The 23,098-nt window shown below is 35.8% G+C and overlaps 1 protein-coding gene across 1 annotated transcript in view; it reads right to left on the bottom strand.

Annotated features, from left to right (window-relative positions):
- Positions 1–23,098, bottom strand: part of LOC122791409 (5-hydroxytryptamine receptor 4-like) — a 449,172-nt gene that overhangs the window by 256,194 nt on the left and 169,880 nt on the right. The gene's annotated exons all lie outside the window — the stretch shown is intronic.

Here is a 23,098-nt window from a genome sequence, read left to right as displayed (position 1 = left end):
GGCATGTAGCCTGTGGAGAGGTTGAGGTTGAACAGTGTGTTTAGGTGGGGGGTTAGTTTGTTCTGTAGTTCATGCAAGATGCAGCCTGGGACACCATCTGGCCCCATTGATGCTGTGCTTTTGGCTTTTGAGAGGGCTGTTTTCACCTGTGCGTTTGTGATTTCCGGGACACTACACTTTTCCTATATTGTTGTGGGCCCTTTTGGGGGTGAGAGGGGGGTGAAGTTTGCACTGAATCTATCTGCCAGGATGTTAGCAATATCAGTAGGTTCAGTATATTTTGTGCTATTTTGCACTAGCTCAGAGCATATCTGTGAGTTGCTACTTAGATTCTTGACATAGCTAAAAAAGGCTTTGTGGTTATCTTTCGAATCCTTGGCTATTTTTCTTTCGAAGTTAGCCTTGGATGATTTTATGAGAGACCTTAGTTTCTTACTGATACTGATCAGGGATGTCTTTGCTTCTTGGGATTTGCTTTTTTTCTGAACTAGTTTCTTCCTTCTATTGTATAGCCTATTTATAGCAGGGGTCCACCTGACTGGTTGCCTTCTCTTAGGGGAGTAAGTATTGGTTTTGCTAGGGATGGCATGATCCATGCATCCTTGTAGGTGCTCATAGAGTACATTTGTAAAGGTTCCTGCATCTTGGACACTGTTATCCTTTAGTGTGGTGGCTGTGAAACTTACCACCTCTGTCTTAAGTAAGGTGAAGTTTGCTATAAAAAAGTTTTTCACTGTGGTTTCCTTGGTTGAGGGTGGTGGTGTGGTGTGGACATCCAGAGTGATTAGTTTATGGTCTGATCTAACCAGTGACGGGTTGACCTCCGGTGCGGAACACCTGTCGCCCATGTTGGTGATGACCAGGTCCAATATGTTTTTACTTCTGGTAGGGGAGTTTACCAGCTGATCCAGGGAACTTGAGTTGATAAATTCCAGGAAGCGCTGGACCTGGGAGTTTGTACTTGAGTTGTTTTCCCAGTTAACAGTAGGGTAATTGAAATCGCTCAATATCAGGGTGTTCAGTAGGACCTTCATATTTTCCAGTGTCTCCAGAAAGGCGTAGTCGTGGTCCTGGGTCATGGAGGGTGATCTGTAGCAGGCCACAATTTGCATTGCAGATTTGCCCGATGTTAATTGCACATGGATGATCTCAGAGGTATCATGCTGCGCCACTAAGCTGGAGGTGTAGGTATCCTTGATGAATATAGATACGCCCCCTCCTTTTGTGTTTCGGTCCATGTTCTGTGGCCAAAATGTGTGGTATGAGTTGTAGCCCGGTAGTGCTGGGGTGCTCTGTGGAGTCTTGAACCAGGTTTCAGTTAATGCACAGATGTCGATGTTCTCCATACTGAGGAGTGCTTCAAGCACGTGCATTTTGATATTTAAACTCCTGGCGTTGCGTAGCATAACCTTCATTTTTTTATTTGTGCTGTTTATGGAGACGGGTTTGACTTTTGAGCCTTGCCTAAAAAGGGCACTATGGGGGCACCAAGAGCCTTGGTCAGTATTCGAAAGCCTAGGATTGACAGGTGCAAGCCATCTCTTGAGAAGCAATGAGGCTTGTCGAGCATGTCATCCCAGGCTGACAGACTCTGGATCCACTCTGAATGACACCAGAAGCTTAGCCAATTGTTGAAATTGATTATTTTTTCTTTATACTGCGGTATCATTCTTGGTGAGGGCAGGATGCTACTCAGAGTCAGGGTCATACCCACCTGGGCTACATGATCAGAGAGATCTTCCATGTCTCTTTTCATGTAGTCCAGGGAGGTACATCTCAGGTCATTCACACCAACATGAACAATGACAGAGTCATATTTGTATCTGTTCTGGAGTGACCTGAGTGCTTGTGTTATGTGGCGGATTCTGGCTACCGACAGGCAGCTAACAGTAACCTTCTCCTTGTCCAGCCTAGTGAGTGGGATGTCAGTGTGCCTGACTATAGAGTCATCTATTACTAGTGTGTTAGGTATGTTATTTCGCCTTAAGGGCTGTGACTGTGTGGCACACTGATTTTGTGTTTTATGTGTTGTCTGGTTTGTGACGGGAGGTGCAGGTGTTTCGGGTGTCTGCTTTGGAGGTCTCTGATGCTTTTGCAGGTTTTTATTTAGAGCCTCCGAGTATGATTTTGTGTATTTATTTGCATTTTTTGCCAGTGCTGGTTTAGTATGTCTATGTGAGGGTGGAGGTGTGGTGCAAGTGTTAACCTTCTCCTCATGACTGCCTGTTCCAGTCTTGGGTGGAGAGAGCTTAGCCTCCAATTTAGCTATATAATTGCATATGTTAATGTTTTGTGGTAGGAGGAAAGGGTTGTCTGTGTATATGAGGCAGTTATAACATTGCCTCAGGATACCCAGGTTCACCAGCTGGACTGGAGAGTATACCTGAAATTGCCCTTTGGTCATGCCTGAATAGTAGGGTGAGCTGCTTAGTCACTTGGTTGGTGAGGGGTGAATAATGAGCCTTGCCCTGCTGGGCAATCAAGTGTCGGGGTATATTAGTGCTTGCTATTAGGTCTGAGCAAGTGCTGGGCTGTAGGATGCTTTTTAAGTGCTTAGGTTGAGAGTTAGACTACATTCAAGAGAAAAACGTAAGAGGAGACTTGGTGCAGCCGGGAATAATTTAGCCCTAGCTAACCAGCACTGCCCAGATGTGCAAAACGTGCAAACACATTTTTTACAGCAGGGAAATGAAAGAGATAGAAATTTGCCAAAAATGGCCTATAAACTAATAACTTCTGGGCTGGAACCACTCCTCGAGGGACAGATGGCTGCTCAAAGCTCCCTCTCTCACAGGTGAACAGAGAAACCTCTTTCTATCCACTATCAGAAGCGCAGAGTCCAGCCTCTCCTCCCACAAGAGTGCTGACCACAAACCTTCTTAATGTAAAATGACTGGCCTGAAGCCCAAGTCCTTGAACCAGAACTAATGCACTTTTAGAATAACAGTCACTGAGCCTTCAATCAGCCATTCCCAATTTAGAAGGATGTAAGCTACCTGTCCTGACTTGCTAAAAGAAGGTCGACCAGTGAATCAGTAACCTATAAGATGGTGAATTCTAGCAGCCTTTGAGCAGCACCAAAACTCACCGATGCTGATTTGGTGATACTGTACACATTTTTTTTATTGATAAGTCAACTGCACAAATTTCTTATGTCCTCTTGGAGCTCTTTCTGCAAGGATACTGAGACCCTGTTTTCTCCTTTCATCATCATCATCATCATCATCATCATCATCATCATCAGAGTTACCAGTAGCCTGCTAGGTCAAGAGCCAGATTTGTAGTAAATGGTGAGAAGTACAGGACTAAGGACTGACTTTGGGTAACAGCAGCAATAATCTGAACTGCCATGCAACTTGCATGCCAGGTTAAGCTGAAGGAGTTGAACTTGTTGAGCCCTGAACAGCAGAAGCTAATTAAGGCACTTGCTTTCTTGAGTTTTTTGAGTTTGGGAAATCACTTGCTTTCTGAAGGCATTTTGAAAATCTTGTTTTAAAAAAAAAAATCATATGATTTGTAATATGTCCAAAACAATGTGAGTCTGAAAAAATAAAATGAAAAATAGCAAGAAACTCCCTTAGGGGATGACCCCACACTGTTTTTTTCTGTCAAACATGTATCTGGTCATGATGATTTTCTGTTTCAGATTTATTAAAGAAAATACTTTCGGCAAAATTTAACTTGAACAAATAGTTATAGCTCTGTAATTATACATAATAGAGCCATGGTATCTAAAGCAAAGTTATTTATACCTTTAACAAATTTCCAGTGATGTATGATATGACTGGCTATCACATTCCTGTTTAGTAATACTGGGGAAATAACTGAACTTTTGCAAATAATATTTTGCAGTATTTAAAAATAATAGTAGTGATCTAAGAAAACACGCCTGTTAGGCAGCAACTACATTGTCAAAATTGTGTGCCTTCATGTTGTGAATCAGAGAGCAGTGTTTGTTCACCTGTAGGTCACATAACTTTGCTGATTTTCACTTTGATATGAATTGACTGCTGATATTTATTAAGTGTTTAACCAAACAAAACTTGTATCTCAGTATGGCTTCTCATCTTCCACAGTGTTTTGATGTGATTTCTTACTAATACTGCTTGCATTGGGATCCCAACATAAAATCACACTTAGGTTGGCCAATTTTCAGTAATACTTTTCAATAACACAAGCATTTTACAGTGAATGTATCATATCATGTCAGCCTGCAGACCACCTTGCCCCTTAATGCACAATCTACTGTTCTTACTGTTCTTCAAATACTAGTGTTAATATTTAACTATTGATAATATTAATAACATGTACCTTAAACAATTACATATATTTATTTTATTTTTATTTAACATTTGTTAACTGGGAAAGTCCGACTTGGAACAAAGCCAATTTTCAGTGGAGGCCTGCGGAGAAACGCTCTAGACACATATTTATGTGTTTATCTTATCCAACTTCTTTTAATGTCCTTTTGTCAAAATTACACTTTGCACAGCTACCCAACGTGACACTATTACTTCATTTTTGAATTATTAATGGCTATATAAATAATATTTTATATTTTTCATAACCATTCTCAAGGGATTTTTATTAAAGTATACAAATATTGCTTATGTTTATAACTGTGTGGACCAAAATGCTATACAGCTAAGGACATGTGCATGTTACCCATCTCTTTTTGTGGATTTTTTTTAGTTTACTCCTTTTGCATGCATGCGAGCAAACTTCTAGTCTTGGCACTGACTTCATTAATGCATTACTAAAGCAAACATGACAAATGTAATATGTACTTTTGCTTTTGATAGTCTTCAGTACCGTTGGGCACGAGTATCTCATACAGACTGTTTCAAAAATTTATGTCATCTTGCAGATGATATTTCACTCCCATAACCTCTAAACTGTCTTTGATTTTGCAAAATGTCCCAATATTGCCTCATATTGTTGTCGTTCGACTTGTAAAAAGTTAAATCACTCAAGAATCATCTCATGTTCACTCACAACTAATAGTTATAGAAACGGATACAGTGTGTGAGTGATGTAATTGCAGTGTCGGTGGAGGCAAGTCACTCACTCAAAAGCATTCAAAATGGCAATCAGGTTGCCAGTAATGTAAGCATTACACCCAGTTCACATAGTACTCATACAACACATTAGACCAACATGTACTGGGGAACTTAAAAACAGCCTTCCTAAATCTCAAAAAACACCCTAGATATTTATTTTACAAAAAGAATTCTCAGCAACCCCAAAAAACTCTCAATCAGAAGAACACTCAATGGAACATATACAGTCACACCCCTTGGAGCCCCAACTACAAAGTCCATAAGGCAAGCCAACACAATACCGAATATTTTAATCATAGGAGACTCCATGGTGAGACATACTGATGTCCCTCTCACCAGTCTGAATAAGGAGAATGTCGTAAAATGGTCAAGAAGTGTTTGGACAACAGCTGTTCTGTCTTCTCTGTTTCTAGAAGCAGCAGTGGATGACCACACACATATTCTTCTTAGGCGAGGACATCCTGACACAGTGTATGAATGGGATGTGTTTGTTCTTATGCGAGGACATCCTGACACAATGTATAAACGGGATGTGTTTGTTCTTAGGCGAGGACATCCTGACAGTGTATGAATGGGATGTGTTTGCAGCAATTACTGCTAGATAACCATCAGAAGTACAAAACACACATTTCCCCAAATTCTCCAAGTATGAAACATTGTTAAGGAAGCTACCAAGATACTCAGACAACAATAAAACGGAAGCAACACAGAAGATCAACACACTAATGTATAGAACTCAAAAGTTTGAATACTAATGTGGGAATCTGTTAACTAATTCTGACTCCTCTGGGGGATGGTGCCACCCAGCAAAAAATGCTTTGACATTTCAACATCAAGTTTTGATTTTTGCTGTTACTCCACTAATGCAATATTAGATGTTGACATTTCTGCATGTAAAACACTTAATGTCACATAGCCAATTAAACTGCTGCTACTATACTAATAAATTATTTCACCTTTGTGCATGATATAATGCAACTGAATGATACTTGAAAGGCTCTTGTACTTTGGACAGAAATGTAAGTACTATTAATGTGCTTACTTCTAAAGAAGTGCTGTGGTGAAACATATAGCAACACTTTGTTATCAAACATCTGTATTTATAGACATAGCCCTGCCTCAGACCAAAACGGGAGTCTGACTTTTGAAAGAGCAGGATGCAATTTATGTGTATGATGTTACCATAGCTGGTGTCTCTAGCTTGTGTCAAATTTCATAATCTATATTATGTCACCTTGTATTCTGCATCATTGTGCACTCTGAAACACATGACAGTGTCCACAGGCACCTGGTGTCCATCTTTTATTTAGGTCATCTTGAACATCCAAATAGCATACAGAGGGCATGGTCATTTGTTTATTTGGTCTACTTCAGAATGTTGAAACCTGAGATTATCAAAGACCACGTCATCAAGATGAAATAAATGAAAACCCACTTCGACAGACTGGATCAAGGACAACCTTCCCAGGGTAAGTAATCACAGTCAACAACACACAAAACCTAAACTGCACCATTTTAAAGGGTCTATATCAGCTGAGCGAAAACTCTATTACGTGAATACAAATATGCCAAACTGTATTGTGCGAAGTACGTAAACCTCGAACGTCCAAAACCGTGAATTCCGAAATGTCGATTTGTTTTGGTTGGTCCGTCTGTGGTACAACTCTGTAAGGTAAGTGTGCAATAGATAGGACTTTAGGGTTAGGATTTGGGTTAAGGTAAGTGCATAGATAGATAATATATGTAATATTTAGTGTAGTGTTAGATGTAGGGTTTTTTTAAGTGTATGTATGTATGTATGTGTTTTATTTTTTTGGGTGTATGTCTGTAGGGGAAGTGTGCAGTAGTTACGGACCTTAGGGTTACGGAGGGGTTAAGGATAGTGCATAGATAGTTGTGTATGTGGGGTTTAGTGTAGTGTTGGAAGTAGGGGTTTGTTAAATGTATGTATGTGGATTATTTATTTTGTTTGGGTGTATGTCTGTAGGGTTTGGTTAGTGTATAAATGTGCTTTATTTATTTTGTTTGGGTGAGTACTAAGTAGCAGGTGGTGGGGTTGGCCGACTATGATAGTTCGATATTTTATTTTTCGCAGTTTAGTGCATTCGGGATTTTCGTGGTTTGAGGTATAGGGGTCGATGTTTAGGTATTCTCATAAAGGGGTTTTTGCTCAACTGATATAGACCCCATTTTAAACCCACCCAGGAGGGGGGCTATACCCCCCACACCTCCCCTAACTAAATATACAAACTCCAAGATTCCACTACATTTGGAAAAAGGGCAAAGTTCACCTTCATGGCCAACATGTTACTTATCCTGGGAAGATCTTCATTGATCTAGTCTGTCGATGAAGTGGGTTTTCATTTATTTCACCTCGATGATGTGGTCTTCGATGATCTCAGGTTTTGACATTCTCAGGTAGACCCTGTTTATTATATTTATTTTTATGTGTTTAATGTCCTTTGTAGATCTGGATTACTCATGGAAGACATGAACCATAAAAAACATGGAATTGATGGCTTGATAACAATATTCTTTACCACTGTAATATTGCATCAAGAGTCCAACTTACAATAAAATAAAATAATTATATTGGTTAATAAATTAATGAAACAATGATTTTACTCATGAAGCTTCATGGAATAAGGAAGCGGAGGAAGAGGAGTGTGGTCGCAAACATTGCCAGTCACATAACTATATCTCACTTGTTTACAAGAGTCCAAGCAATGGTGGCATCCTTTGAGCCTCCATAGGTCATGAGTGGAACTCTCTTTCCCTTTCATACATTGCTTGGCTGTCCTTTAAAACTGTGTTGGTTCTGAGGGAATGAAGAAAGACATACATATAGGTAGCAGTAGGATTCAAACCTAAGGAGGATGAAATGAGCGGCTTAGCAGTCTAAACTGGATAGTGGGAAATAAAAAATATATCTGCTGTTGAAAATATAGCTTTTCTGTGTTGTTCAGGAATTTGAACTTAAAAGAAGAGTAGATGTGGAAAGGCAGATGCTTTTGTCGCAAGCAGCTAAAATAATCTGTGGTATGAGTAGAGATGTGAGTATTTTCGTTTTAAGTACAGTGTGACAATTTCTGGTACAGACTGTAGATTAGAATTTGTCTATCTGACAGTTTATAATGCTATACTTTTATTTTAAGTACAGTGCAAATGTATTTCTGGTGCAAGCTGTGCACTGTAGTTTTGACTATGTGGCATAGTTCATAAGGCTTATATTTTCATTTTAAGCACATTGTTGTCTGACTACAAGACACGGGTTATAATGCTTATACTTTGATTTTCAACATGATATGACTGAATTTGTTGTGCAGACTACGGACAGTAGTTTGATTACATGACACAGGTTATAATGCTTACACTTTGGCTACCCAAAGGGAAATTATTTGTGTTTCCCTTGCTGGTTCTTCATAATCCAGTTTAGTTGAACTTGTAAAGACTAATTTGTTTAGTTGTCTGTAAAATTAGAAATTGCATTTCCATGTACATTTACAAATGCACACAGAAGTCAGTACTTACATTTATTTATTTATTGCCATTTGTTTACTGGAATAGTCTAACTGGGAGAAATTCCATCTTTAGCACAGGCCAGGGGAGAAAATCTCATAGAACATTAGTAACATACAGTAAAACTGGTACATAGAAATAACATAATAAAACTTAGTCAAAATGCATTCTTATGGGTTACACAGATTTAAAAATGCATTCATAAAATACAAAAAAAAAAAGGAAAAAAAAAAAAAGAAAACAAAGCATTATAAAGATGGTTAAAAATCATAAAAAGTAAAAATGTTCTCTTTTTTTGTTAGGCATTACCTTCAATTTAAGGTGAAGTTGCTTGAGTAGGGACACAGTGAGTTCAAGTGTGATACTGACATAGAGTGAATTAAAAACTCTTGGGGTCATTCCAAGATGGCTGCCGACTAGATTAGTCCCTACTCTCTGAGCTCCTCACAGCTATTTAACCTTTAGTGATTTTTATAACTTTATATCAAACTTTTTCCTCAGTTTTTTCAAAAAAAAAACATTTTTTAAATCTTTTTCTACGTATTTGGATTATTTTTGGCTTGGAATTTCTTATCCTGGGACTTATTTTACCTCAGAACAACTCTGATATTACATCTGTTGGGCCACCTGCTGCTTCAGGCTATTCCTGGATTCTGACATCCTGTCAAGTGCACTGCATTCCTGGTCATGGCTACAAAATCTGACTCCATGGAGACTCAACCTACAAAGGCCAAATTTTCTTCAATGCTCTCTCCTGAAAAAGACTCCAGCTCAAAAAGATTAAGGACATCCAAACAATCTACTGAAACTTCCAAAGTAAGTAATAAATACTTAATTGATTCAAACTTTCACTTAGAGGAATTAAAAATAGCATTAAAGCCTATCCAAAGTGCCATCCAAAACTTTTCAGAACAGTTTGCAGATTTTAGTAAAACTTTAAAACAAATAAATGACAGAATGGATATGATAGAAAATAGAAATACAGCTCTAGAGATAAAAACTGATACTTTGGAAACTGTTCTTAAATCTAAAGATAAGATTATTTCTGATATACAAACTAAGCTGCTGGATTTGGAAGCCAGAAGCCGAAGAAATAATATTATTATCCGTGGTTTGCCAGAATCTTATGACAATAAAAATTTATTATCTGTGACTAAAGACATTTTTGAAACACTGTTAAACTGTGAAACATCCTCAAAGCCTATAATTGTAGAGAGAGCACATAGAGCTTTACGTTCCAGACAAGATTCTTCTTCACCAAGGATTATCTATACTAAATTACTAAACTTTCAAGACACTTTCCAAATCCTGGAGACAGCTGAAAGTAAAAAACAATTTATATGGAAATCTCACAAACTGACATTTTCCCAAGATCTTCCTTCTCAAATAAAATTAAATAGACAAAAACTTGCACCTTATTGTGCTGACTTGATAAAAAGAGGGATAAGATTTCGTATGTCTTATCCAAATACTTTGTCTTTTACAGTCAATGAAAAAAGATTTGTGTGTTCTGATCCAAAAGAGGCTAAAGACATTTTTGTTAAAACATTTAAAATGCTACCAGACAGTGTGTCATAATATGTTACTTTGAATGAATTTTAAATGTGATATATTACAGTCATGTTTCATGTTTTAGAAAACATATGTCTGTTAGTATCTAACTTTATTTTTCCTTTTTCCCTAATATGTTAAATGGAATGGAGATATATTTTTTACTTGTTATTACAAGGATTAATATACCTTAGATGCATATGTTTTACAGACATGTGAAATGTTGTCATGTTTTTTTTTAAACTGCCATATAGCTATTTTCTCGTTATTCACGAAGAAAATACATTAGTTTCTTTTTAGTTTATGTTTAAAAGTTCCCCTTGCAGTTGTGCGGTTGATGGAGGGAGAATTTTGCGCATCTCGAGACCTCCTGAAGAGAAAATCTTCTCCTGAAAGCACCAGCTGCATCTGTATTGCAGCACGCACCTTCTAGGAACGCTCAGAAGACGTGGGTGATGTCATCATTCATTGCGGACTGCTGATAGCGCCACATATGTAGTGGTGTGTATCGTAAATAATCAGTAAGCGGTGAAAAAGTCTTTTATTTCTATTTTCACAAAGATAGAAGGATTATAAATATGTGATGTACATTTTTTACTTCAGCGGAGGCTATTTTTCATTTCTTTTACAATGATGATCCACATTTCCCTTTTTAAGCCACTAATCCGAGTAAAGCTACTCAGTGTTAAATGCGGACATATGTACAACCATTAAGACAGGTTAGTCCTATTAATTACTACCACGCAAGAGTGGATTAACAACCATAACGCATTTTAAAGTTATAGTAGTGTCAAATAATACATTTTTACTTCACTGCTTGCTTGTTTGTTTAATAATATGATGTATTTTAATAAATATATTATGGGGGACTGTGCATTTAAGTTATGCCTAAGAAGCTAATACACTCAGTTGAAAAGTTTAGATAGGCTTGAATCTAAGCTTGTTGGTTAAACACACATGTTATGAGTAACTTGGTTGAAATGTCTTAGATCTTGGCTTATTTTGTTTTAGCTAACAAGAGTTACACAGAAGAGAATGTATTTTGTGTATGAAATATTTAATATTCTGTTGCCATATTACGTTCCTATATTCTAAAAGGGCAGTTTAACCTTTATACAGTAGATTTAACGTCACAAACATTTTAAAACAAATCCTTCAAAATGTATAAATTTGCAATAGTTTTCAAGAGACTAGGTATTATTCAGTAGTTTTTATTTCTATCCATATTTTATCACTAGATGGCGACAAAGTACATATATTATACAGCAGAATACTGAGAGATGTTACTAATAGCAGCAGTTTTTGGCAGTTAGTTTTCATTTATATAGGTTTGAATTATAAAATCTAGGTCTTCTTGAGAAAATACTTGCCATATTTAGAAGTAATTTAAATGACTATACTCTAATTTCAAACATTTCTTGTATTAGCTATTTTTCTATAATGAATACTGACAAAGTCATTGTAGTTAATTATATGATTATAGGTAATTGTGTAATCTTATTTTGTTTTACTTTATTTATAGTTATCTTTTTATATATAATTAAGATACCAGCTTATATATGACATACTTACTGTTAGTTTCTCATAGGTTTATTAATATATACAGTAATGTGATTATATTAGTCTTTTAATAATAATATATGTTATTTCAAATATGTTGGATTCTTATCATAAATATTCGCTATAACTGGTATGTTAAATACTTGAGGAAATTCATTTATCACTATATAGTTTTTCCTAAAAATAGGAGCTTGTAGTTAATTATATTAAGTAGGGATTGAATATGTTGGACATCTTGAATTTAGCTTGTATTGTAAATAGGTTTAGTAATGTATTACTGATTTTAATTTTTGTTAGGTTAATATGGAGTATTCTTTATACAAATTTCATACTTTTACGATCTAAAATTTCACCATTTAATTTATTTACATTTCATCTTCCTTTATCATTAGGTGTTTGGTGGGTAGGCACTAGGGTTAGGATAAAGGATATAAATAATTCTTATAATACTTTTGATATTATTTTTCTTTTACAGGAGATTTTTATTAATGTGATGTCATATTTAAATACTGTTCAATTAAAATCTGTTTTTTTTAGCTTTTCCAAATGTACTGATTTAATTGTGGTTTGGACTCTAATCTGTGGTTTCTGGGCAGTATCAATGATAATGGTAAGCTTAGAATATGCCAATTGACTTAATATTAGATTCCTGGAACGTTAGAGGTATTCAAGACAAAACAAAAAAGTCATTATTGTTCCATTTGATTTTCAAGTCACAAGCCAATATTTGTTTTATTCAGGAATCCCATATTCCTCGTCTTGATTGGAATAAAGAGACTAACAAAAAATGGATTAGGAAGATTGTAGCTTCAGGAGATTCATCGAATTCCAGAGGAGTAGCAATAATTATTAAGCAAAAATTTTTGGGGAACATTATAGATGAGAAATTCGATAATGATGGTAGATGGTGTTTATTTACTACTTCCATTCATGGTCTTGATAAACCTCTTTTAGTTTTAAATATATATGGCCCATGTAATTCACAACATTTGTTTATTTTAAAGATTCATAAAATTCTCACATCATATAAAGACCACTATATTATAGTAGGTGGAGATTGGAATGCAGTAATAAACCCAGAAATTGATCGTTCTCACTCTGCTGTCTCTGACAACTATCAATAAACTATGGCTCTTAATGATTTGATGGAAGACTATAGTTTAATGGACCCAATACATACTGTTAAAATCCCAAATAGAAGTGATATTTATACATGCTACTCTAAATGTTACCATTCATGGTCCAGATTGGATTTTTTTCTAATTTCTGATTCTATCTCAAAATATATTTTAGATTTTAATATTGAACCTAGATTCTTTTCTGATCACTCAAGAATTCTGTTAAATCTAAACATAAATAACAACATTAAAAATAAATGCAATATGAACAAATGGTCTTTAAATAACAATTTACTACATAATGAAGAAATTTGTAAACAATGTTCCGAAATTTTACATGAAATGGAGGCCAATTTGGAAACATCAGATATCCCTTATGACATTCAATGGGCAGCTTGTAAAACGAGATTAAGAGGTCTATTTATCAGTAAAGCGGCCTATTTTAAAAAACTTTACTCTAAGAAAGAGGAGTTTTTAAAATCTAGAATTCTATCCCTGGAAAAACAACTTAGAATGAAATATGATTACTCTATAGAAAAACAAATTCTTGAAGATCAGAAAGATTTAATTTTGCTTCATCAACATAATCTATCTTTAGCTGAACAAAAATTACTTGCTTCATACTCAGAATGGGCTCAGGTTCCCTCTAAACTACTAGCCAGAATTATTAAAATTAACATTAATAGACCAAAAATATCATCTTTGTCTTATAATAATAGATTATATAACACAGATGAAGAAATTATTCAACTCTTTACTACTCTTTTTACTGACTTATATTCAAATTCTCCTAATTTTGGTAATGAGAATAACATAGAAACCTTCTTAGATTCTCTGCAGTTTCCTAAACTAAATGATAGCCAACAAAGTTTACTTTCAGCACCTATATCCCTACAAGAAATCTCAGATTCAATTGACAATCTTAAATCAGCTAAATCTCCTGGTCCGGACGGATTCACTCCGGAATTCTTCAAAACCTTTAAAATGGTAATTCTTCCCTTTCTTTTCAAGGTGTATAACTATATAAGACTCAATGACATCTCAGATATTCATTGGAATACTTCTAAAACTATCTTAATTTTGAAAAGTAATAAAGAAAAATCTGACCCAGCTAACTATAGACCCATTTCTTTAATAAATATAGATATTAAGATTTTATCATCTATCTTTTTAATAAATATAGATATTAAGATTTTATCATCTATCTTAGCTAATAGATTGAAAAAAATTTTACCCTCAATTATCTCTAAAGATCAATCTGGTTTCATGTCTCTCAGACATGCTTGGGACAACACATTGTCCTTAGAGTCTATAATTCACCTTATTAAAAAAGAAGCAAACCCAATATATGCACTGATCATGGATGCATCAAATGCTTTTGACAGAGTCTCTTGGAATTTTCTTTTTCAGACCATGTCTTGTTTTAATATTCCTACATTCTTCTTAAACTTCATTAAAATATTATACAAAAACATGTATACTAGACTCTACATTAATGGACATTTTTCATCTCCTATAAAGATTACTAGAGGAACAAGACAAGGATGTCCACTGTCTCCTTTTCTCTTTAATATTTATTTAGAACCTTTATTGTTATATATTATTCAAAATACTTTTCACAATGTCCCTAGAATACTTAATACCAAAATTTATTTCTCAGCCTTTGCTGATGACCTAATAATTTACTTTCAAACTCCTATTTCTGACTATAGAAAAATAACTAACTCTATTAATTACTTCTCTTCAGTTTCGAATTATCTCTTAAACTCTTCCAAAACCTATATATTTCCTTTAAATCATTTGGTACATAATACATGTCTGTTTTCAGACCATCAGTTCCAGTTTACCTATAATATAAAATATTATCAACTTAGAGCACAATAATAAATCATCTTCTCAAAATAATATACATAAAATTTGGAATTTGATCTTATCTGATATAAATAGATGGCAGCTTCTAAATCTTTCGCTTTTATCAAAAGCTGCGATAATTAAAATGAATATTTTGCCTAAATTCCTTTATCAATTTATGTCATCTGATCAGATAATTCCGAAATCTTTCTTTGACTATGTAAACAAGGCTTTGGCTAAATTTTTATGGTTCCCCAAATCTGTCAGAATTTCATATTCCAGACTATCAGTTTCTAAGGACAAAGGGGGTCTGGGTCTTCCTAACTTGTATCTCTATTATCTGATAGTTTCATCCAACAAACTCTTCACCATATCTAATTTCAAAAATATTACTCATATAAATCACTCTTTATGGATGGAAATATGGTATAAATACATCATTTCAAAAAATATAAATCCAGAAGCTCTTCCCTTTATCTCTTTGGACAACATTTGTACCAAAAATTTATCCATCTTTATTAAGCAAAAGATTAATGCTTTTCAATCTTTACTAAAAATGTGCAATTTAGATAAGATTTCTCATTATATACAACCAATTCATCTAAACCCAAATATAATGATTGATAATAAACCTTTTGACTTAACAAAATATCCTCTTATAAAAAATCTAAAAATTGGAGACATCTTGAAACATCTTGACCTTCCTTTACCTGATTGGCGTGGGTCACTGAAAGTTAATTGGAACTATTCACCTATTCTTCGTCAATTAAGACAAATAATCAAAAGTAAGTTTTTATGTATAGACCCAACAGAACTTCAAATGAATAATCTCAACACAATTATCAAAATGATATCTTCATCAGATAAAATGCTCTCAAATTCCTACAAGTTGATAAAGAGCTTAACGACAGAAAACAATTGTCTTTTATCTAATACATGGCTGAATTATAATTCTAAGATTTCTGAGTCTCAAAAACTTTTGGCTATCAGACATACAAAGGAATTTATCCCTTTCAAAAAACTATTATATACGCAATTAATGATTTATAATGATGCCTATTATACCCTTTATAAATTAAATAAATTCAATCCAAACAAATCTTCATCATGCTCTTGTTGTTATCATCCCCAAGCTGATCTACTTCATATTCTGTGGTATTGTCATTTTTCTCATAGATTATGGACTTCTCTGAAAGTCAGACTACAAAGAATGGGATACCATAAATCTACGTTGTCCTGGGAATTTGCCATTCTTCATATTCCTTTAACGCATTTATCTAAATTAGACACTCATGTTATCATTTTTATTTGCTCTTTATTAAAACTTTACATTACACAAAATTGGCTTGATCGCACCAAACTAAATTGGACAACCTTTCAAAAAATGGCTTATTCATATATTGATGCACAGGGGAACATAGTTAGAAGTCCAAATAAAAAGGCATTAAAGAATTTGGTATTAGAAAAAGTGTTAAATATTATCAATAGTTAATGTCATCACATTGAGTATTGTTTCATGATGGTATTTTTCTTACAATGTTTTTTTTTTTTTTTTTTCTCTTTTCTCTTTATCTGTTCAGGATACCTAACTTGTATATAGTGTATATATTTAGTAATGTTTTATTATTATTGTTATATGTAAACTCTCCTGAATGATTGTCTTTTAGTTATGAGTTGCAATATTCCTATTCAATTCTACTTATATGTACAAAACTCCTAAATGTCTGTTTTATAAATTGAATAAAAATTTATTGGAAAAAAAAAAAAAAAAAACTGGTGGGGGTGAAAAAGGGTGAGGTGAGTGAGAGATATGACTGGATAAAAGTAGTTAGTAAGTGGGTGTTACCAGGTGGGGCAGGTGATAGTGGACTGTGTAGGTATGAGTACAGTGAGATACATCATTTTTATCAGCTTGGAAATAGGAGAAGCAGAACCAGTTATTACAAATGTGACATTTTAAAGAGGTTTTGAAAACAGGAATATTTGGGGAGTTTCTGATGAGCATGTTGACTGAGTTCCAAGTTTTAGCTACCTGGTTGTAGCAAAGACTAATACCTAATTACTTGTCTTGTTTGTAGACAGAGAGTAGATTTTTGTCACTCTGAGTGTGAGTTACTACATCACTTTGTAGGTTAGTAGCCAGGGTGGGGCAATTGGAAGGTTTATTCAGGATTTTGTAGGCTGTTACAAGTTGAGTAAACAAGTTAAGTAAAGCTGAGGTAATGTTGCAGTTCTAGCCAGTTTAATTCTTGTAGCGCAAAGCAGCGATGAGTATTATAAGATTTACCAATAGCAAAGTGGGCAATTTTGTGGTAGTATTGTTCTAATTTGATAAGAATGGAAGTCTGTAGATTAGTGAATATTGGGGATGTGAGATTAACATAGGAAGTAGGTAGGAGGAGACAATCGCATCTTTAGCAGAGCTAGTGAGAAATAATTTAGATCTATAACAAGCCAGTTTTGTAAGTCAAATTTAAGTTTGTCGTCTATTATAAACCTAGGAGTTCAATGTTAGAGACTTCATCAATTACAGGGTTATTTAGTTATGTGATTTTGAAATTCTGTTTATGATGGGTATGGGAATTTGTTAAAAAGGAGAAGTTTAGTTTTTTAGAGTTAAGTTGCAGCTGAGCATTGTTAAGGCATTTTTCAGTAGAGTTGAAGGTCTACTGGGTTATATTTTGTAAGTGGGCTAGATTAGCGGAGGTGTAGATAAGGGTGGAGTCATCAGTGTAATGGATTAGGGAGGCATGCTGTGATGAAGTCTGGAGGTTGTTGGTGAACATATTGAATAGGAGGGGGCTGAGAATGGAGCCCTGGGGACTCCTATAGAGACTGATAAAGAAGGAGACAGGGTATTGAGCTGTTTGACTTATTGTTGACTTTTAGAGAGGAAGCTATGAGACCATTTGAGAGAAGTTAAAGACAGTTGCTGTAGGAGTTTGGTATGGGAGATGATGCTGAAGAGTTTAGATAGATCGAAAAACATGGGAGATGTAAATTTACTGTTATCTCTAGTTTTGTTAATGGTGCCAGTAAATGATATAAAGGCAGTGGTGATTCTTTGGGCAGGGTAGAAACCACACTGAGTTGGAAAGAAGAGTCGTTGTTGGTGAAGATATTTAAGGAGTTGTTTATGAATGCACATCTCTAGTAGTTTAGCAAGAGGTGACAGTATAACTATGGGATGAAAGTTTTTGTATTTTACACTGAAGAAAGCTTTTGTCAAAACCAGTATGCAAGTTCTTTTGTACTGGTTTTTATTATTGGATTAAACAGCTAATTATATTCACCATTGTTTGTGCTGGTGTTTTTTTTGGCCTTGCACTATTGCCATATGTGTGTACTACGGGGTTTTGCATTATTAAAGTTAGAGATGTCTGATGAGTTCTCTCCTTTGTGAAGAGGAGTAACGTGAGAGTGTTTTCAGATTGTTGGGACATGGGAATCACTTTATTTAATTTCTCCAGATCTTTTGGGTTTCCAATACCATGATGATAATGAACCACAGTCAGGGTATGATTAAGTTCATGAGGGTAGTATTGCTTCAGTCTCTGATGTTAGCCAAACATGCTGTTTGCAGCACACGCAGTATGCCCAAACGTGACTCCTTCTGCTATTCACATCAAGTTAAATATATTGGTTGCATATCTAAATATGACTGTAAATTCTTTTTTTATGAGTACCATTGCTCCTACTACTATTGAAACTGTCTGGGTATCTTTCTTCCACATTGCTCTCATTTCTCCTTGCAAATTCTGCTATTATATGACTTTGAGTCTCTCTCTCTCTCTCTGTGAGACACTGTAACTGCTAGGTTTAGCAAGTTCAGTGATTAAAGCTACTTTTATTTATTTTTTTTCATGGACTACTATATCTTATCTGGTTTTCTTGTATTTATTTTTTGAATTGTTGGTAATGGGTGATCCTATGTGATATGCACTTCATCATTCTCTATAATGCTTTGTAGCTCATGTTTCCAGTGTTTCTCAGCTACTTCTATATTGTAATGTTTGCACAATTCCCAATGCAACATGTGACATGGGATTCTTTTATGGGACAATTGATGAGAATGGAAACTGGATATGCCATGGTACCTGTAGCTATTTTTAGGTACTCCACTCAGGGTGTGCATGGTTTACATTTGTTAATTTTATGAGGGAAGTAGGGACAGATTTGAAGGAAAAGATACGTGTAGCAATACTGGGGTTACCTGAGGTGGTGGTGGCCTGTGTGGGGTTGGCTTTATTTAAGGTGGATATGGTATTTATGAAATAGTCACTAAATCGGGTAGCAGTTTCCAGAGGGGGTTGTCTGGTAGAAGGTTTGCGTTAGTTTTATGTCCTGGATGGAGTATTTTGTTTATGACTGACCAGAATTTGCTGGGTTTATTTTTATGGTTTTGCTGGAGCCTAACTCCCCATATGAGCATCTTAATATCCTTTCGCCACATCTCACTATTTCTTTTCTCATCCTTTAAATTTCCCTTGGTAACAAACCTCCTCCCCATCTATCTGTTCTTTTCTTTTTACTTCCTCTTTTCTGCAAAACCTCTCACACCTTCTCAAATAATATTTGCCTTTCAAGAGTTATTAAACACTACCTTCTCTCCTTCTTATAATCCATTTCCTCTCCTACATCCTGCATAATGCATAGGAATACATTTGAATTAACCAAGCTATCACAGTTTTTCTTCTTCTAGCTTCATTATTGCAGCATTTCTTCCTTCTAATATATGGGGTCTATTCTTCCCGACCTATGGCATGTATTACTTGGAATATTTATTTGATTGTACTCATGCCCTGTGTACACAACTCATATATGGCTATTGCAGATATTGTTTTTGTATGTATATATTACGTTTGAACTGTCTACTTTTCTTCTCAGGCTTCTACAGAAAGGAGTTATTGGCAAGTCAGACTTTTTTGGTAAGTAAATGTCAATGAAATAAATAACTAACCAAATAAATATATGTATATATGTATACATAGACAAATATATAAATAAGTAGAAATTCCATAACACTCATGAGCCAAGCCAGCCTAATTTAGTGACTTATCATTTTTAAGGACAATTTAGCCATTGAATTATTTCTCTTTTTTTTTCAGTTTGCTATGTCAGAAACTCTCTAATTCAGATTTCTGATTGTTTGAAATACCTCTCTGATCATTTGTGAATGCTGAGTAGATATAGGTTCATAGGTTCATAGGTTCATACTAGGCTATCTGCCCAAGGGCATTTATAAGCCTAGCCCATAGTTATGTGGCTTTCGCCACCCCTTTAGTTTGAATAAAAACTATGCCTATCATTTTTCTGTGCCTCTGTCACGCAGTGACACTGAAGTAATCCCTGGGGTATATCTGCGATCTCCCATCCATTGGTCAAGATTCCTCTTGAACAAGGCCAGCTGCTCTGCCTCACATGTACCGGGATTTTGTTCCACAGCATAGGGAGTCTCTGGGTGATGAATCTGTCCCTCCAGCACCTTCTATTTATAACCGTGTCAAGGTTTAAGTCTCCCGCCCTTGTGGTTCTGAGGGATCTAGATTTTTTGAGGTGAAGCATATTCATCAAATCTGGGTTTGACATGGCCTTATATGTCAGGCACAGGTCACCTCTGAGCAAGCGGTATGAGACTGAATAGAGCTGGAGTTCTTTCAGTCGGGCAGCATAAGACATATTTTTGAGACCCTTTATCCTTTTGGTGAGGAACTTTTGGGGCCTTTCAAGCTGCATCAGGTGTCTGGTCAGATACATTGCGAACGGGGCATTGTACTCAATCATAGGTCTAATGAGTGATGAGTACAGGGGGACGATGACCTCCCTTGATCTAGGTGTGAATCCCTTCATGATCAGGTGGGCGATATAGAAGGTTTTCCTAACTACTTTAGCAACATGAGTGTCAAACGAAAGGCTACTGTCAACTTGGGTCCCCAGATCCCTGATGACTTTTTCTGTGCTCAGTGGATTGCCACCTATATGGTAGCTAGGGGTAACCTTGTTTTTCCGAAGGGTATGACTATGCATTTTTGGCGTTTAACTTCAGGCCATGGCTCTGGCACCAGTTATCCATTTCTGTGAGGCCCTTCTGGAGGATATCTGTGTCAGATGTGTTTTCGACTATGGCCAGTTTGCAGTCATCTGCAAACTTTGTCAGCCATAACCCTCCTGTGTTTGCTTGTACTTCAGAAAAGTAGATGCCGAACAAGAGTGGACCCAGGACTGAGCCCTGTGGGACACCACTTGTGACAGGCTTTGAGTCTGACATGGCTCCAGCAACTCTGACCCTGTGGGTTCTGTCGCTTAGCCAGTTTGCAACCCATCTTGTGATGTATGGGTTTACATTCAAGCTGATGAGTTTTTCGATGATACCTGAGTGGGGTATTGTGTCAAGGCCTTTGCCAGGTCGAGGTAGGCTGTATGGACTGCCTTTCCTCATCAATGGCCTTGGTGACTGTCTCGAAAAGTCAACCAAGTTTAAGAGGCAGGATCTGCCTTTGACAAAGCCAAACTGGGTTGGATCCAAAGTCTGCAAGTTCCCTATGTCTTTATTTATGAGTTCCATTATGATCCTCTCCATGGCTTTGCAGATAAGGCTTGTCAAGCTAATGGGGTGGTAATTTCCAGGGTCTGTGGAGGCACCGCCCTTATGAAGTGGGACCACAGTCGCGCGCCACTCCTTGGATCCTGAGGTGAGGCTAAGATTAAACAGCTGTCCTAACTGTGGGTTTAATTCGTTGAGTTCATGAAGCACACAGCCGGGGACACCATCTGGTCCCATGGATGCTGTGTTTTGCCTTAGTGAGGGCAGTTCTCACCTGGGCGTTGGAGATGTTTGGGGGCTACAATCCTCTGGAATAGATATCTCTCCTTTTGGGGAGGGAGAAGTTTGCACTGAACCTGTCAGCCAGTATGTTAGCAATGTGTGTAGGTTCAGTAATTTTCACATCATTTTGAACTAATTCTGAGCATATCTGGGAGTTTCCTCCTAGGTTTCTAACATAGCTAAAGAAGGCCTTATGATTGTCTTTAGAGTCCTTGGCGATTTTTCTCTCAAAATTTGCCTTGGATGATTTTATGAGAGCTCTTAGTTTTTACTTATAATGATCAAAGGTGTCTTACCTTTCAAGGATTTTGCTCTATCTTGTAGTAGCTTCCTCCTTTTGTTGTAGAGCTTGTTTATGGCTGGGGTCCACCAGACTGGATGCTTGCCTTTGGTACAGAGAGTCTTAGTTTTGTTTGGGATTGCCTGATCCATGCAGTCCTGTAGGTGCTGGTAGAAGGCATTTATAAGTGATTCAGCGGTTTGAGTAATGTTTACCACTGGCTCAGGGGCCTTAAAGGAGACCACACTAGTTTTTAGAAGTGTGAAATCGGCTTTTGAGAAGTTTTTCACTGTGGTCTTTCTTATTATATTTGCATTCAGAATACAAATTTCCATTATTTTTATCATTTATCTTCTTCTTCTTTACTTAGTTTAGCATTTTTACTACTTTGCCATACGTTACCACTTAATAAAACAGAAGATACTATTCCTTTACTTAACACTCAGTGCTATTTATATATTGAACACCACTATTTTTATAAAGCTCTTTAGCAACAGATACAAATGAGGTTTTGAACAAATTCATCTAATAATTCACACAAATTTGTCAACTCATGGACTGAATTTGACATTCCAAAGTAATCAAGTTGAATAATTCATGCACAAATGATAAACAAAAGCTGTCCTATTCTGCTAGAAAAATAATTTGAATTAATGTAGCCACCAAATGCAAATGCAGATATTCAGAAAATGTTTTTTGTAATATATACCTACTTCATCCTTCTGGTACAATGCTGTCACATTTTCATTGGGCAACACGTGCTAAATAGCAAAGTAATAAAAAGGAACATATACCAGGACAATTCCACTAAACACTGCACATTTTATTAATATTATGAGCTATTAAAATATCAAGCTATGCATACTTTTGCATTTTAAATGACAGAAAATGGACCTATGTACTCCAGCACTGATAGCCAAAACATGGAAATGTAGTAGATATGATATTCTTAAAATATAAGACCCAATTCTATGGTAAACAAAAAAAGCAGACAGTTGTTTAATTCTACTCCCTCAAACACAATGTCAAGTTCAGAAATATGAGATTTTAAAGACACAAGAAGTAAAGGCAGAAGGAATAAAGAGAAAGAGTGTAACTTTCATGTCATATTTTAGACAGAACACCATCCAGTTTCTGGATGTGAATTTTCTCGGATTAAGCATCAAATTTGTGTCAATGAAAAGCAAAACTATTTTTCCAAAGTACTTTATTCAAGATGGCTATTACTTTTTAATGTTATGGGATGAACTTCTTTTGTGTTTTTGAGTCTCTGGTTTCTTGCCTAGCCTTCAAGTGCTTTGAAAAGGAGTGATAAAAGTATATGTAAAACAAC

The sequence above is a fragment of the Protopterus annectens genome, chromosome 17.part0 (assembly GCF_019279795.1).
Source record: "Protopterus annectens isolate FY-2018-M chromosome 17.part0, PAN1.0, whole genome shotgun sequence".
In the NCBI taxonomy this organism is placed as follows: Eukaryota; Metazoa; Chordata; order Ceratodontiformes; family Protopteridae; genus Protopterus; species Protopterus annectens.
Note: the sequence above shows the minus strand (reverse complement) of the source record. Positions and strands in the feature narration are given on the sequence as shown.